Below are 14,897 nucleotides of genomic sequence, written 5' to 3' on the forward strand. Positions count from 1 at the left end.
CTTTTAAGATGAGTTGATTGAAATATTAAATGAGTCAGTGATAAATATACAAAGATGAGACTTCGTCTAGTGAATATTTTCTTTAAATCTTCTGGAAATTATACTCTCATTACTTGTCATTTAAGAACCAAAGAATTTTACTACTGTAAGTAACTTATGGGATCAACCAAACATAACCCCTTTCCTCCAGTTTTAAGTTAAATTAAAACTAACTGGGCTTCCCTGGTGGCGCAGTGGTTGAGAATCTGCCTGCCAATGCAGGGGACACGGGTTCGAGCCCTGGTCCAGGAAGATCCCACATGCCACGGAGCAACTAGGCCCGTGAGCCACAACTACTGAGCCTGCGCGTCTGGAGCCTGTGCTCCGCAACAAGAGAGGCCACGACAGTGAGAGGCCCGCGCACCGCGATGAAGAGTGGCCCCCGCTCGCCACAACCAAAGAAAGCCCTCGCACAGAAACGAAGACCCAACACAGCCAAAAATAAATAAATAAATAAATTTAAAAAAAAAACTAACTAAGCTTGGCATGGACATAATACTATAACTGTCTAGAATTCATCATAGAATTCCTTTCTAATTTTGACACTCTTAGACATTGTAAGTCTACAGGCCTAAAGGAAATAATTTCTCTCCTTAACTACTGACTTATTATCAGAGGTTGAGATATTTTTATTCTAAAAAATATCAATTAAGAGTTAATGAAAAATTGAGGTCTAAAGAAAGCAAAATAGAATTATAATGCAGAACCCATAGTGTTTTTTTTGTTTTAATTGTAAGGGTTAAGAATACAGTTTCTGAGCTAGAATCACCAGGTAGTTCATAACTCATAATGTTCAATTCAGGGTTAAATGAGTTAATGCAATTAAAAGCTTAGATCTAAGCCTGACACATGAGAATAAACTGTAATAAGTTTTAGGTTTTATTTAAATAATTTGCTGCTGACTTTTAATGTCTAAATCTCTTTAAACCATGACTATTATAATAAGTAGCTCAAATAATTTTCTGTCTTTGAGCTTCATGTTAAGTCAGATGTCTTGCTTTAACACATGTTAAGTCAAATACTAAAGAAATAATTTATCTATCATTTCTCATAAAATTAATTTAACCAGAGAAATGAGACCACATGAAAATGACATTTAACTTAGGAGAGTTAAAACTCAGTAGTAAAATAACAGCTTTTTGAATTTTTGACAGGATGACTACTAAGATGCTAGGTTCCCATTTACTTTTTAGGTTTCATTAGAATTCAAAATACATTTAAAAATAATCATTTCTGTCTAACTTAATAATTTCCCCAGCCCAGGTAAGCATTATATGTTAGACCCAAAATACTCAATTCAAGAGTAATTTGTACATGCCTCTGTGGGCTTTAACCATGGAGGAAGAGGACACAAGCCAAGGAGTGCAGGTGGCCTCTAGAAGCTGGAAAAGGCAAAAAGAACTGTTCTACCCTAGAACCTCTGGAAGGAATGCAGGCCTGCTGACACCATGATTTTAGCCCAGTGAAACTCAACATGGACTTCTGACTTCAGAGTGCCATCTGCTTGTGGCCCCTTCCATGAAAGAAAAAGCACTCAATTCAGCTCATCATCTTTAATCAGATCTCTGTGATAGAAAACAAAGAATTAGGAATATGTGTGAATTTATTACTTTCTGCATCTAACCAGGAAATCATAATATCTTACATTTGCGAGAGTCCAAATAACATAAACATACATTACTTTATATTCTTTTTTTGGGCATTTTTGCCATTTTATTTTATTTATATTTTTATTTATTTATTTTTAACATCTTTATTGGAGTATAATTGCTTTACAAAGGTGTGTTAGTTTCTGCTATACATATGAATAGTGTGAATCAGCTATACATATACATACATCCTCATACCTCCTCCCTCTTGCGTCTCCCTCCCACCCTCCCTAACCCACCCCTCTAGGTGGACACAAAGCACCAAGCTGATCTCCCTGTGCTATGCGGCTGCTTCCCACTAGCTATCTGTTTTACATTTGGTAGTGTATATAAGTCCATGCCACTCTCTCACTTCGTCCCAGCTTGCCCTTCCCCCTCCCTGTGTCCTCAGGTCCATTCTCTATATCTGCGTCTTTATTCCTGTCCTGCCCCTAGGTTCTTCAGAACCATTTTTTTTTTTTTTTTTTTAGATTCCATATATATGTGTTAGCATATGGTATTTGTTTTTCTCTTTCTGACTTACTTCATTCTGTATGATAGTCTCTAGGTCCATCCACCTCACTACAAATAACTCAATTTCATTCCTTTTTATGGCTGAGTAATATTCCATTGCATATATGTGCCACATCTTCTTTATCCATTCATCTGTTGATGGACACTTAGGTTGCTTGCATGTCCTGGCTATTGTAAGTAGAGCTGCAATGAACATTGTGGTACATGACTCTTTTGGAATTATGGTTTCCTCAGGGTATATGCCCAGTAGTGGAATTGCTGGGTTGTATGGTAGTTCTATTTTTAGTTTTCTCAGGAACCTCCATACTGTTCTCCATAGTGGCTGCACCAATTTGCATTCCCACCAATGGTGCAGGAGGGTTCCCTTTACTCCACACTCTCTCCAGCATTTATTGTTCGTAGATTTTTTGATGATGGCTATTCCGACTGGTGTGAGGTGAGACCTCATTGTAGTTTTGATTTGCATTTCTCTAATGATTAATGATGTTGACCATCGTTTCATGTGTTTGTTGGCAATTTGTATATCTTCTTTGGAGAAATGTCTATTTAGGTCTTATGCCCATTTTTGGATTGGGTTGTTTGTTTTTTTGATATTGAGCTGCATCGGCTGCTGTATATTTTGGAGATTAATCCTTTGTCAGTTGCTTCGTTTGCAGATATTTCCTCCCATTCTGAGGGTTGTCTTTTCATCTTCTTTATGGTTTCCTTTGCTGCACTAAAAAGCTTTTAAGTTTCATTAGGTCCCATTTATTTATTTTTGTTTGTATTTCCATTTCTCTAGGAGGTAGGTCAAAAAGGATCTCGCTGTGATTTATGTCATAGTGTTCTGCCTATGTTTTCCTCTAAGAGTTTTATAGTGTCTGGCCTTACATTTAGGTCTTTAATACATTTTGAGTTTATTTTTGTGTATGGTGTTAGGGAGTGTTGTAAGTTCATTCTTTTTATGTAGCTGTCCAGTTTTCCCAGCATCACTTATTGAAGAGGCTGTCTTTGCTCCATTGTATATTCTTGCCTCCTTTATCAAATATAAGGTGACCATATGTGCGTGGGTTTATCTCTGGGCTTTCTATCCTGTTCCGTTGATCTATATTTCTGTTTTTGTGCCAGTACCATACTGTCTTGATTACTGTAGCTTTGTAGTGTAGTCTGAAGTCTGGGAGACTGATTCCTCCAGATTTGTTTTTCTTTCTCAAGATTGCTTTGGCTATTCGGGGTCTTTTGTGTTTCCATACGTATTGTGAAATGTTTTGTCCTAGTTCCGTGAAAAATGGCATTGGTAGTTTGAAAGGGATGGCACTGAATCTGTAGATTGCCTTGGGTAGTATAGTCATTTTCACAATGTTGATTCTTCCAATCCAAGAACATGGTATATCTCTCCATCTGTTTGCATCATCTTTAATTTCTTTCATCAGTGTCTTATAGTTTTCTGCATACAGGTCTTTTGTCTCCTTAGGTAGGTTTATTCCTAGGTATTTTATTCTTTTTGTTGCAATGGTAAATGGGAGTGTTTCCTTAATTTCTCTTTCAGATTTTTCATCATTAGTATATAGGAATGCAAGAGATTTATGTGTATTAATTTTGTATCCTGCTACTTTACCAAATTCATTGATTAGCTCTGGTAGTTTTTTGGTAGCATCTTTAGGATTCTCTATATATAGTATCATGTCATCTGCAAATAGAGACAGTTTTATTTCTTCTTTTCCGATTTTGGATTCCTTTTATTTCTTTTTCTTCTCTGATTGCTGTGGCTAACACTTCCAAAACTATGTTGAATAATAGTGGTGAGAATGGGCAACCTTGTCTTGTTCCTGATCTTAGTGGAAATGGTTTCAGTTTTTCACCATTGAGAACAATGTTGGCTGTGGGTTTGTCATATATGGCCTTTATTATGTTGAGGTAAGTTCACTCTATGCCTACTTTCTGGAGGGTTTTTATCATAAATGGGTGTTGAATTTTGTCAAAAGCTTTTCTTGCATCTATTGAGATGATCATGTGGTTTTTCTCCTTCAATTTGTTAATATGGTTTATCACATTGATTTATTTGCATATATTGAAGAATCCTTGCATTTCTGGGGTAAACCCCACTTGATCATGGTGTATGATCCTTTTAATGTGCTGTTGGATTCTGTTTGCTAGTATTTTGTTGATTTTTGCATCTGTGTTCATCAGTGATATTGGCCTATAGTTTTCTTTTTTTGTGGCATCTTTGTCTGGTTTTGGTATCAGGGTGATGGTGGCCTCCTAGAATGAGTTTGAGAGTGTTCCTCCCTCTGCTATATTTTGGAAGAGTTTGAGAAGGATAGGTGTTAGCTCTTCTCTAAATGCTTGATTGAATTCGCCTGAGAAGCCATCTGGTCCTGGACTTTTGTTTGTTGGAAGATTTTTAATCACAGTTTCAAATTCAGTGCTTGTGATTGGTCTGTTCATATTTTCTACTTCTTCCTGGTTCAGTCTCAGAAGGTTGTGCTTTTCTAAAAATTTGTCCATTTCTTCCAGGTTGTCCATCTTATTGGCATATAGTTGCTTGTAGTAATCTCTCATGATCCTTTGTATATCTGCAGTGTCAGTTGTTACTTCTCCTTTTTCATTTCTAATTCTATTGATTTGAGTCCTCTCCATTTTTTTCTTGATGAGTCTGCCTAATGGTTTTTCAGTTTTGTTTATCTTCTCAAAGAACCAACTTTTAGTTTTATTGATCTTTGCTACCATTTCCTTCATTTCTTTTTCATTTATTTCTGATCTGATCTTTATGATTTCTTTCCTTCTGCTAACTTTGGGGTTTTTTGTTCTTCTTTCTCTAATTGCTTTAGGTGTAAGGTTAAGTTGTTTATTTGAGATGTTTCTTGTTTCTTGAGGTAGGATTGTATTGCTATAACTTAGAACTGCTTTTGCTGCGTCCCATAGGTTTTGGGTTGTCGTGTTTTCATTGTCATTTGTTTCTAGGTATTTTTTGATTTCCACTTTGATTTCTTCAGTGATCTCTTGGTTATTTAATAGTGTATTGTTTAGCGACCATGTGTTTGTAATTTTTACAGATTTTTTCCTGTAACTGATATCTAGTCTCATAGCGTTGTGGTCAGAAAAGATACTTGATACGATTTCAATTTTCTTAAATTTACCAAGGCTTGATTTATGACCCAAGATATGATCTATCCTGGAGAATGTTCCATGAGCACTTGAGAAGAAAGTGTATTCTGTTGTTTTTGGCTGGAATGTCCTATAAATATCAATTAAGTCCATCTTGTTTAATGTATCATTTAAAGCTTGTGTTTCCTTATTTATTTTCATTTTGGATGATCTGTCCATTGGTGAAAGTGAGGTGTTAAAGTCCCCTACTATGATTGTGTTACTGTCAATTTCTCCTTTTATGGCTGTTGGCATTTGCCTTATGTATTGAGGTGCTCCTATGTTGGGTGCATAAATATTTACAATTGTTATATCTTCTTCTTGGATTGATCCCTTGGTCATTATGTAGTGTCCTTCTTTGTCTCTTGTAATAGACTTTATTTTAAAGTCTATTTTGTCTGACATGAGAATTGCTACTCCAGCTTTCTTTTGATTTCCATTTGTATAGAGTATCTTTTTCCATCCCCTCACTTTCAGTCTGTGTGTCCCTACGTCTGAAGTGAGTCTCTTGTAGATAGCATATGTACGGGTTTTTGTATACATTCAGCCAGTCTATATCTTTTAGTTGGAGCATTTAATCCATTTACATTTAAGGTAGTTATTGATATGTATGTTCCTATTACCATTATCTTAACTGTTTTGGGTTTGTTATTGCAAGTCTTTTCCTTGTCTTGTGTTTCCTGCCTAGAAGAGTTCCTTTGGCATTTGTTGTAGAGCTGGTTTGGTGGTGCTGATTTCTCTTAGCTTTTGCTTGTCTGTAAAGGTTTTAATTTCTCTGTCAAATCTGAATGAGATCCTTGCTGGGTAGAGTAATCTTGGTTGTAGGTTTTTCCCTTTCATCGCTTTAAATATGTCCTGCCACTCCCTTCTGGCTTGCAGAGTTTCTGGTGAAAGATCAGCTGTTAACCTTATGGGGATTCGCTTGTATGTTAATTGTTACTTTTCCTTTGCTGCTTTTCATATTTTTTCTTTGTATTTAGTATTTGATAGTTTGATTAATATGTGTCTTGGCGTGTTTCTCCTTTGATTTATCCTGTATGGGGATCTCTGCACTTCCTGGACTTGATTGACTATTTCCTTACCCATCTTAGGGAAGTTTTCAACTATCATCTCTTCAAATATTTTCTCAGTCCCTTTTTTTTTCTCTTTTTCTTCTGGGACCCTTATAATTCGAATGTTGGTGAATTTAATGTTGTCCCAGAGCTCTCTGGGATTGTCCTCAATTCTTTTCATTCTTTTTTCTTTAGTCTGCTCTGCGGTAGTTATTTCCACTGTTTTATCTTCCAGGTCACTTATCCGTTCTTCTGCCTCAGTTATTCTGCTATTGATCCCATCTAGAGTATTTTTAATTTCATTTATTATGTTGTTCATCATTGTTTGTTTGCTTTTTAGGTCTTCTAGGTCCTTGTTAAACGTTTCTTGTATTTTCTCCATTCTATTTCCAAGATTTTGGATCATCTTTACTATCATTACTCTGAATTCTTTGTCAAGTAGACTGCCTATTTCCTCTTCATTTGTTTGGTCTGGTGGGTTTTTACCTTGCTCCTTCATCTGCTGTGTATTTCTCTGTCTTCTCATTTTGCTTAACTTACTTTCTTTGGGGGTCTCGTTTTTGCAGGCTGCAGGTTCGTAGTTCCTGTTGTTTTTGGTGTCTGCTCCCAGTGGGTAAGGTTGGTTCAGTGGGTTGTGTAGGCTTCCTGGTGCAGGGGACTGGTGCCTGTGTTCTGGTCGATGAGGCTGGATCTCATCTTTCTGGTTGGCAGGACCACGTCCGGTGGTGTGTTTTGGGGTGTCTGTGAACGTATTATGATTCTAGGCAACCTCTCTGCTAATGGGTGGGTTTGTGTTCATGTCTTGCTAGTTGTTTGGCTTAGGGTATCCAGCACTGTAGCTTGCTCATCGTTGAGTGGAGCTGGGTCTTAGCCTTGAGATGAAGGTCTCTGGGAGAGCTTTCGCTGTTTGATATTACATTGGGCCGGGAGGTCTCTGGTGGACCAATGTCCTGAAGTCGTCTCTCCCACGTCAGAGGCTCAGGCCTGACACCCGGCCAGTACACCAAGAGCTTGTCAGCCACATGGCTCAGAAGAAAAGGGAGAAAAAGGAAGGAAGGGAGGGAGGGAGGGAAGGAGGGAGAGAGGGTGAGAGAGAGAGAGAGAGAGAAAGAAAGAAAGAAAGAAAGGAAAGAAAAGAAGAAAGAAAATGTTAATATAGAAAAAAATATTAAAAATAAAAAAATAAAAAATTAATAAAAAAAAAAAGAGAGAAAGAAAGAAGAGAGCAACCAAACCAGAAAACAAATCCACCAATGATTACAAGGTCTAAAAACTATACTAAAAACAAAAAAAGAAACAAACCAAAAAACGGACAGTCAGAACCCTAGGACAAATGGCAAAAGCAAAGCTATACAGACGAAATCACCCAAAGAAGCATGCACATACACACTCAGAAAGAGAGAAAAAGGAAAAAAAAAAAAAAAAAAAATATATATATATATATATATATATAATTAAAAAAGGAAGAGAGCAACCAAATCAATAACGAAATCTACCAATCATAATAAGCTCTAAATACGAAACTAAGATAAACATAAAACCAGAAACAAATTAGGTGCAGAAAGCAAACCCGAAGTCTACAGTTGCTACCAAAGTCCACTGCCTCAATTTTGGGATGATTCGTTGTCTATTCAGGTATTCCACAGATGCAGTGTACATCAAGTTGATTTGGAGATTTAACCTGCTGCTCCTGAGGCTGCTGGGAGACATTTCCCTTTCTCTTCTTTGTTCGCACAGCTCCTAGTGTTCAGCCTTAGATTTGGCCCCGCCTCTGCATGTAGGTTGCCTGAGGGCGTCTGTTCCCGCCCAGACAGGACGGGGTTAAATGAGCGGCTGATCTGGGGGCTCTGGCTCACTCAAGCCATGGAGAGGGTGGGGTATGGAATGTGGGGCAAGCCTGCAGTGGCAGAGGCCAGAGTGACGTTGCACCAGCGTGAGGCACACTGTGTGTTCTCCCTGGGAAGTTGTCCCTGGATCACGGGACCCTGGCAGTGGCGGGCTGCACAGGCTCCCGGGAGGGGGGGCGTGGATAGTGACCTGTGCTCGCACACAGGCTTCTTGGTGGCAGCAGCAACAGCCTTAGCATCTCATGCCTGCCCGTTTCTTGTTTTCACACTGATAGCTGTGGCTCGCGCCCGTCTCTGGAGCTCGTTTAGGCAGTGCTCTGAATCCCCTCTCCTCGTGCACCAGGAAACAATGGTCTCTTGCCTCTTAGGCAGTTCCAGACTTTTTCCTGGACTCCCTCCTGGGTAGCTGTGGCACAGTAGCCCCCTTCCAGCTAGTTCATGCAGCCAACCCCAGTCCTCTCCCTGGGCTTCGACCGAAGCCCGAGTCTCAGCTCCCAGACCCCACCCACCCTGGCGGGTGAGCAGACAAGCCTCTCGGGCTGGTGAGTGCTGGTCGCACTGATCTCTGTGTGGGAATCTCTCTGCTTTGCCCTCTGCACCCCTATTGCTGCACTCTCCTTCATGTCCGAAGTTCCCTCCCCGCCCATCCCCCGTCCCCACCAGTGAAAGGGGTTCCTAGTGTGTGGAAACTTTTCCTCCTTCACAGCTCCCTCCCAGAGGTGCAGGTCCCGTCCCTATTGTTTTGTGTCTATTTTTTTCTTTTTTCTTTTGCCCTACCCCGGTACATGGGGAGTTTCTTGCCTTTTGGGAGGTCTGAGGTCTTCTGCCAGCGTTCAGTAGGTGTTCTGTAGGAGTTGTTCCACATGTAGATGTATTTCTGATGTATTTGTGGGGAGGAAGGGGATCTCTACATCTTACTCCTCCAGCATCTTGAAGGCGCCCCTCTATATTCTCTTTTAAGTAACTATCTATAGAAGGCAGAGTGGAAACTTCCCCTTTTACTAGTGAAGAAACTAAATTATATTGCTAGTAATGGAGAGACAGAATAGGAACTCTAACATGTGTGTTCTCCACTATACCACACTCCCTCTTGGAACCCCAGATGTAGATGTGGTTTAACCATGATTCTGCTAGTATTTTCAAAAGGAAGTATTCTTGTTTGTCCCAACATTATTCATCTTATTTGCATCACAGCACTCATCTAAAATGAAAATTGTTGATTTCATAAAATTCAAATAAGCATATCATAAAAACCATTCCTCTCTTAGAATGCTCTTTGTGAGCATCAGCTTTTTTACTTATTTGGTTTGAAACAACATCTTGTTTCCCCAAGAGGCCCTCATGTCTTGGGTCTTGCCTAAACTTCCTTAGTTTTTTTTTTTTTTTTGTAATCTAGAGAAGCATGTGTGCACACGCACACCCACACACACACAGGTGCACACCACATGCACATGCAGACGTGTGTACACATGTATGTGTATGTAAAGTTTCACCAAAAAAACCCCTCCAAAACAAAATCAACATTTGCCATCCACAGTGCACTCTATTTTTCTTTGCTCTACTTCATGTTTTGAAATATACATTGATTGGCAATCCATTAAACAGATTTTATGATGTACTTGTGCATGATGACCTACAGTTTGAAACACTGGTGTGGAGCTTAATTATTTTAGCTTTTTTGAAAGCATGAGCTTGGAAATCAGATCTAAGTTTGAATTTTTGCTCTTCCTCTTCTTGGTGGTAAAGATCTTTGAGGCAAATCACTTGGCTTCTGAGAATTTTAGTATCTTCATCTATAAAATATAATAATGTGATATATGTAAAATATAAAATGTAATAATGATATCCATGTCATTAAGCTTCTCTTTCATTCATTAAGTATCTATTTCTCAGCTCTCATAATCTTTCATCCCTCTTGGTCCTGGTTAAATTTTGAAGAATTTTCATAGCTCTTTCTTCTCCCAGGCTAACTCACCATCATATTTAATGTCATTCTCCGTATTTGGGGGATTGTATGACTGAAACATTTGATGGGGCTAGACAGGGGAAAAGACCAGTGGCCAAAAAGGGAGCTACCAGCCAGGAGCGCTAGATGGGCTTCCACTATGGTTGAAATGGAGATCCAGAAATAAACTATATAAAGTCATATCTTCGAAGCACTCTTATTCTAAGCCTTTTCCCTATGAAATGACCAATGAGCCACCAAATTTCAAGCCTCATTGTAAATATTTTTAAATTGATGAAGACTTAGTAAATCCTCCTTAAATATTCATCATTTGGGAATTAAAAAGAAAGCCTCTAGGATTTGAGAATAACTCACTAATAAAACAAGTTTTTTCTTGGGTCATCCATAGTTTGATTTATATATTAAATCAGAAATCTTTGGACATCAAAGACCCAGTAAGATCAGTTCAACTGACAAAAGATGACACGTGCTTTGCTTTTCCCCCTCTTCATGAAAACTAAATACATTCTTAATTCCATCATAGTGAGTACTCTTAGTTTAGAGCAGCCACCATGAAAGAGGTGGGAAAGGTGCAGATAGATTATGGATGAGTATACTGAGTGGGATTTGGATTGGGAATATGTAAACAGGTCATTTTCATTTTGAGTTTGATTTTTTTCCTCCCATTATATAGATGATTCCTTTCACCAGTGTCATTTATGGTAATGGCAGAGTGAAACTGTAAACAGCATTTCATAATTATTTGTATCTCTATATGTGGGCATGTAGTTCCTCTTGAAAAGAGCTCCTCATTTAGGGCATCTCTGACACAGGAGCCCCGTTATGAGTGGGGGTGGTGTGGAGGTTAGGGAACAAATTTCACTTTCTCTTCTTTATTATTTGCCCGTTGATGTATCCATTTGCCCTACATCTTTTTCCTTTAATATTTTCAAGAACTCATATTTGCAATTGCCTCCTTTCAAATATTTAAATTTTAATGTTATTAAGGAAGTTGTATATTAAGTTAGTTGTACTTTTCTGACAGACTGGAGGACCCTTAATTCAGCATGTAAGATTTGCAAAGTAGAATAGCCAAAGATTTGAAAAAATCATGGATGAGTATATGCTAGTGCAGAGGTGATTTTCAATTGTTTAATAATAAATATTTGAGGAGCTCTCTGGGGACGGAAACTATGTCACTGGTCCTCCCTTAGAACCTAGCACCTAGAGCTGAGTACTTGGTGGGTAACTAGCAAATGCTTGTTGATTAACTGATAAGTTTATATTAATTACAGATTTGTCCTAAGATCCAAAACAGTTTAGTGGATTTTGATGCAAGCATTTAAGTTTCATGTATGTTTAGCTGTATCTTCTTGAATCTGTTCCTCAACTTTAAAAAATGGACTAATCTATACATTTTCCATATGTGCCAGAAATGTAACCAATGCTCAAATGGTTCTATAAAATTTTTATTGGTTCTACCTGGGGTTTCATCCACTAGTTTTATATGATCATAGAAAAGCAGTCAATGGGCAAAATATCTCATAGAATCATCAAGAGAAATGGAGAATAGAGCTTATTGCAAAATTTGATTATAAACAAAATGTTATAATATTGCTTTATAAAAATTTAATAGAAGTGCTAAACAAAAAAGATAACTCTGTCCTTTAAGGTTGATTAATGTGCACATGGTTGTTTCAAAGTAGCCTTAAGATCTTATTTTTAAACTACATGGTATATTTAGTCATTTTAATGATATTATATAGAAATAGAATTATTCCAAAAATTGTAGATCAAAGTGATATCTTGCCTGGGACTCATGGGTCTATAAGCCCAATCAATATTTTGCTCACAATAAGCCAGCTCAATGAATATTTCTTGATTGTTTCAAACGACTCAAGCTCATATTCTTTTATCCACGTTAACTTCCATAAAGCCAATATCAAAGACTTATCAGTAGTAGCCTGCTTTGGTTCGTCCCCATTCAGGATGCTGCCACAGTAATGATAGCAGGTGGCAGGCCAGCCCTGCGATTCCCAGGTGCAGGAGGACCTGTGGTCCTGGGCCCTGGTGCCAGCACCCGGGCAAGGGCAGCAAGGAAAGCTTGGAAGAGATGGAGGCGGAGACGGCCCTGTTTGAGCAGGAAGTTCTGGGGCTCTGGTAACCAGAATCCCAGCTGCTATGCCTGCTGTACCCCAGTGCCCACAGTCCCCATGGTAGAAGCGATGCAGTTCCCAGCAGTTCCTGTGCCTGCCCAATGATAGCGACCAACATACCAGCAGGTCCAACAGACTCTCCCGGCCTGGGCAGCCACCGTGGCCACAGTGGTTCCTCCCATGGTGGGTGACCCTCCCTTTGTGGTGTGCCTCCTTTCCAGGTGCATTTGGCCCCCGTGATTGGATTCAACTGGACAGTCCAAAGGCTGGAGAAGCCCTGTTCCTGCCATGAGCAGCTGTGGCACCCACCACAGAGGGCTTCTCTCCTGTATCCAGCACTAGTCCCCCACCTGCTACAGAGAGCACATTCTGCTCTTTACTCTGCAGCAGGCAGTCCTCACCCCATGGCCCTGCTGCCCCCTCACCAGGCCCTCGTGGGCCCCCTTTTCTGCCTGGACCACCTCTAATGCTGTCACCAATGGCTCGGGCTCCTGAAGCCCTTCCCTGGGTTCCATGGCTGCTCTGAGGCCTCTCCTAGAAGAGCCAGCAGCATACCGAGAGCTGGGCGTCAGCCTGGGGTTGCTTCTGGAAGAGAAGGAAGAGTCAGTGGTGGTGGCAGCAGCTGGGCTGGAGGAGGCTAGGGTGCTGGTGGCTGTGAGGGCAGGAAGCACCCCAGCTGGTCCTGGTCTTTGGGCCCTGGCCACCTACCACTGGCCCTGACCATGGATTTGCCTGAGCCCCTGCCCCTCCTGCTGGAAGTAGTGTGCCAGGCTTACTGCCTCCAGCGCACATTCCTTAGCTCCTGGCCCCTGTCCCCTCGCCCTGGCCTTGTGACCCTCTAGATCCCAGAATCCCTGGGTGAGGACAAGAAGAAAGGAAAGCCAGAGAAATTGACGCAGCGTTCGCACCGGCAGCTGGGAGCAGCTGGGAGGACCCCAGCCTGCTGGAGTGGGATGCAGATGGTTTCCGAATCTTCTGTCGGGATCTGGGCAATGAAATGGAGATGCCATCTTGGAACTCACCTTTAGCCCCTTCCCCTTCCCGTGCTTCTTTAAGGCTAAGGGCATCTGTGACAAGCGCACTGGCAAGATCATGGGCTATAGCTTCTTCAGCTTTAAGGACCCCAGCAACTATATGCACTCCATGCGTTGAGATGAATGCGAAGTACGTAGGCTCGCACCCCACCAAGCTGCGCAAGAGCACGTGGAAGGCCCGGAACCTGGGCCTTGAGTGCAAGAAGCAGGAGGAGAAATTGGGACTGAGATAGGGTCTGTGGCTGAGCACCCGCTCCCTCTTGGCTGGGCGCTGGCTGCTACCCACAGTTCTTTTTGGAAAACCCATAACTGTCCACTCACCCATCCTCCCCAAAACCAGTTTCAATAAATTTACGTTCATCCCTGCCCCGACCCCCCCAAAAAAGGCTAAAGCAATGATGGGCACATAACTGGTGCTCATGAATGTTTATTTCTTTACCATCGTCATCATTGTTTTTCATTGTCATCATTATAAATATTATTTGTAGATAAGACCATTAGACCACAGAGAGGTTAAGTGATTTGTCCAAATCCACACTTCTGGTTAGTAGTGGAGCAAGGAGAAGATTGCATTTCTTTTTTTTTTTTTAAACATCTTTATTGTGCATTTCTTATCATTCCCCTCACCATGTTATTCCTGCAGTTGACCACACTGTCTCAAAAAGAAAAAAAAAAAAAGTAGTAGAAGAAGAAGAAGGATTAAAAGATAAAAAGGAAGGGAAGAAAGAAAAAGGAAGAAAATCCCCACATTCAGTCAATCACATACAAATGAGAAATATTTAAACTTTTAAAAGCTTAAAAAGAAATATTTCCAATATTCTTTAACTCAGTGATAAGGATGTTCTTCCAGTGCTCATCTAAATTCTTTTTACTGTGAATTTATTTATTTTCCTCCAGGTTTGCTTCAACAGAATTATAATACCAATGATTTTATTCTCAAACATACTGAGGATATTAACTCACTGCTTAGCCTACTATTTTTCAGATTTAATTAATTCTTGAATTTTTCTCTTAAAATTTTGTTTTTGATTTTTGAATCATTTAAAATTTTCTAAGTTTTTTCCAAAGTGTTGGTCAGTATTTTGAGTCACTGAGTAGCTAATTAGAATCAGCAACTCTGTTTACCAAAGTATAATTGCTGTCTGTAAATCCTATCAGGTAGGGAATACATCAAACCAAGTGAGAATAGCACTTGGCATAGTGCTGTTTTAGATACAAAATCACTGACAATTTTTTTGCCATGAAGTATTGGTGGCACAACATATACTCAATATATACACACTCACTCGTATACTGTAATTCTGATATTATTAAAAATGAAACTAAACAAGACAAAAGCAAAACCAAGTAAAAAGATGAGAGGAATAAGGATGTGTGTTACTTAATTCCAATGGATACTGAATTTATTCTGTGTTTCCTGTAAACTAGTGAAAAAAGACAAACACATTGAATTATGCAATTTTCCTTAATTAAAGATTAGTGAGAATAAGCATAGTGGCTTTTCCTATTACTAAAAATTTTCCTGTTATTGAACTC

The 14,897-nt window shown here is 39.7% G+C and overlaps 1 protein-coding gene and 1 pseudogene across 33 annotated transcripts in view; both read left to right on the forward strand.

Annotated features, from left to right (window-relative positions):
- The window catches only part of ANK2 (ankyrin 2), a 688,006-nt gene that overhangs the window by 486,418 nt on the left and 186,691 nt on the right, over positions 1-14,897 (forward strand). The window lies entirely within an intron of this gene.
- Positions 8,926-13,965, forward strand: LOC309627561 (RNA-binding protein 42 pseudogene; annotated as a pseudogene). Its single transcript has one exon. The product of its transcript is annotated as an RNA-binding protein 42 pseudogene (transcript).

The sequence above is a fragment of the Balaenoptera borealis genome, assembly GCF_965194805.1.
Source record: "Balaenoptera borealis genome assembly, chromosome: 4".
NCBI classification, from domain to species: Eukaryota; Metazoa; Chordata; class Mammalia; order Artiodactyla; family Balaenopteridae; genus Balaenoptera; species Balaenoptera borealis.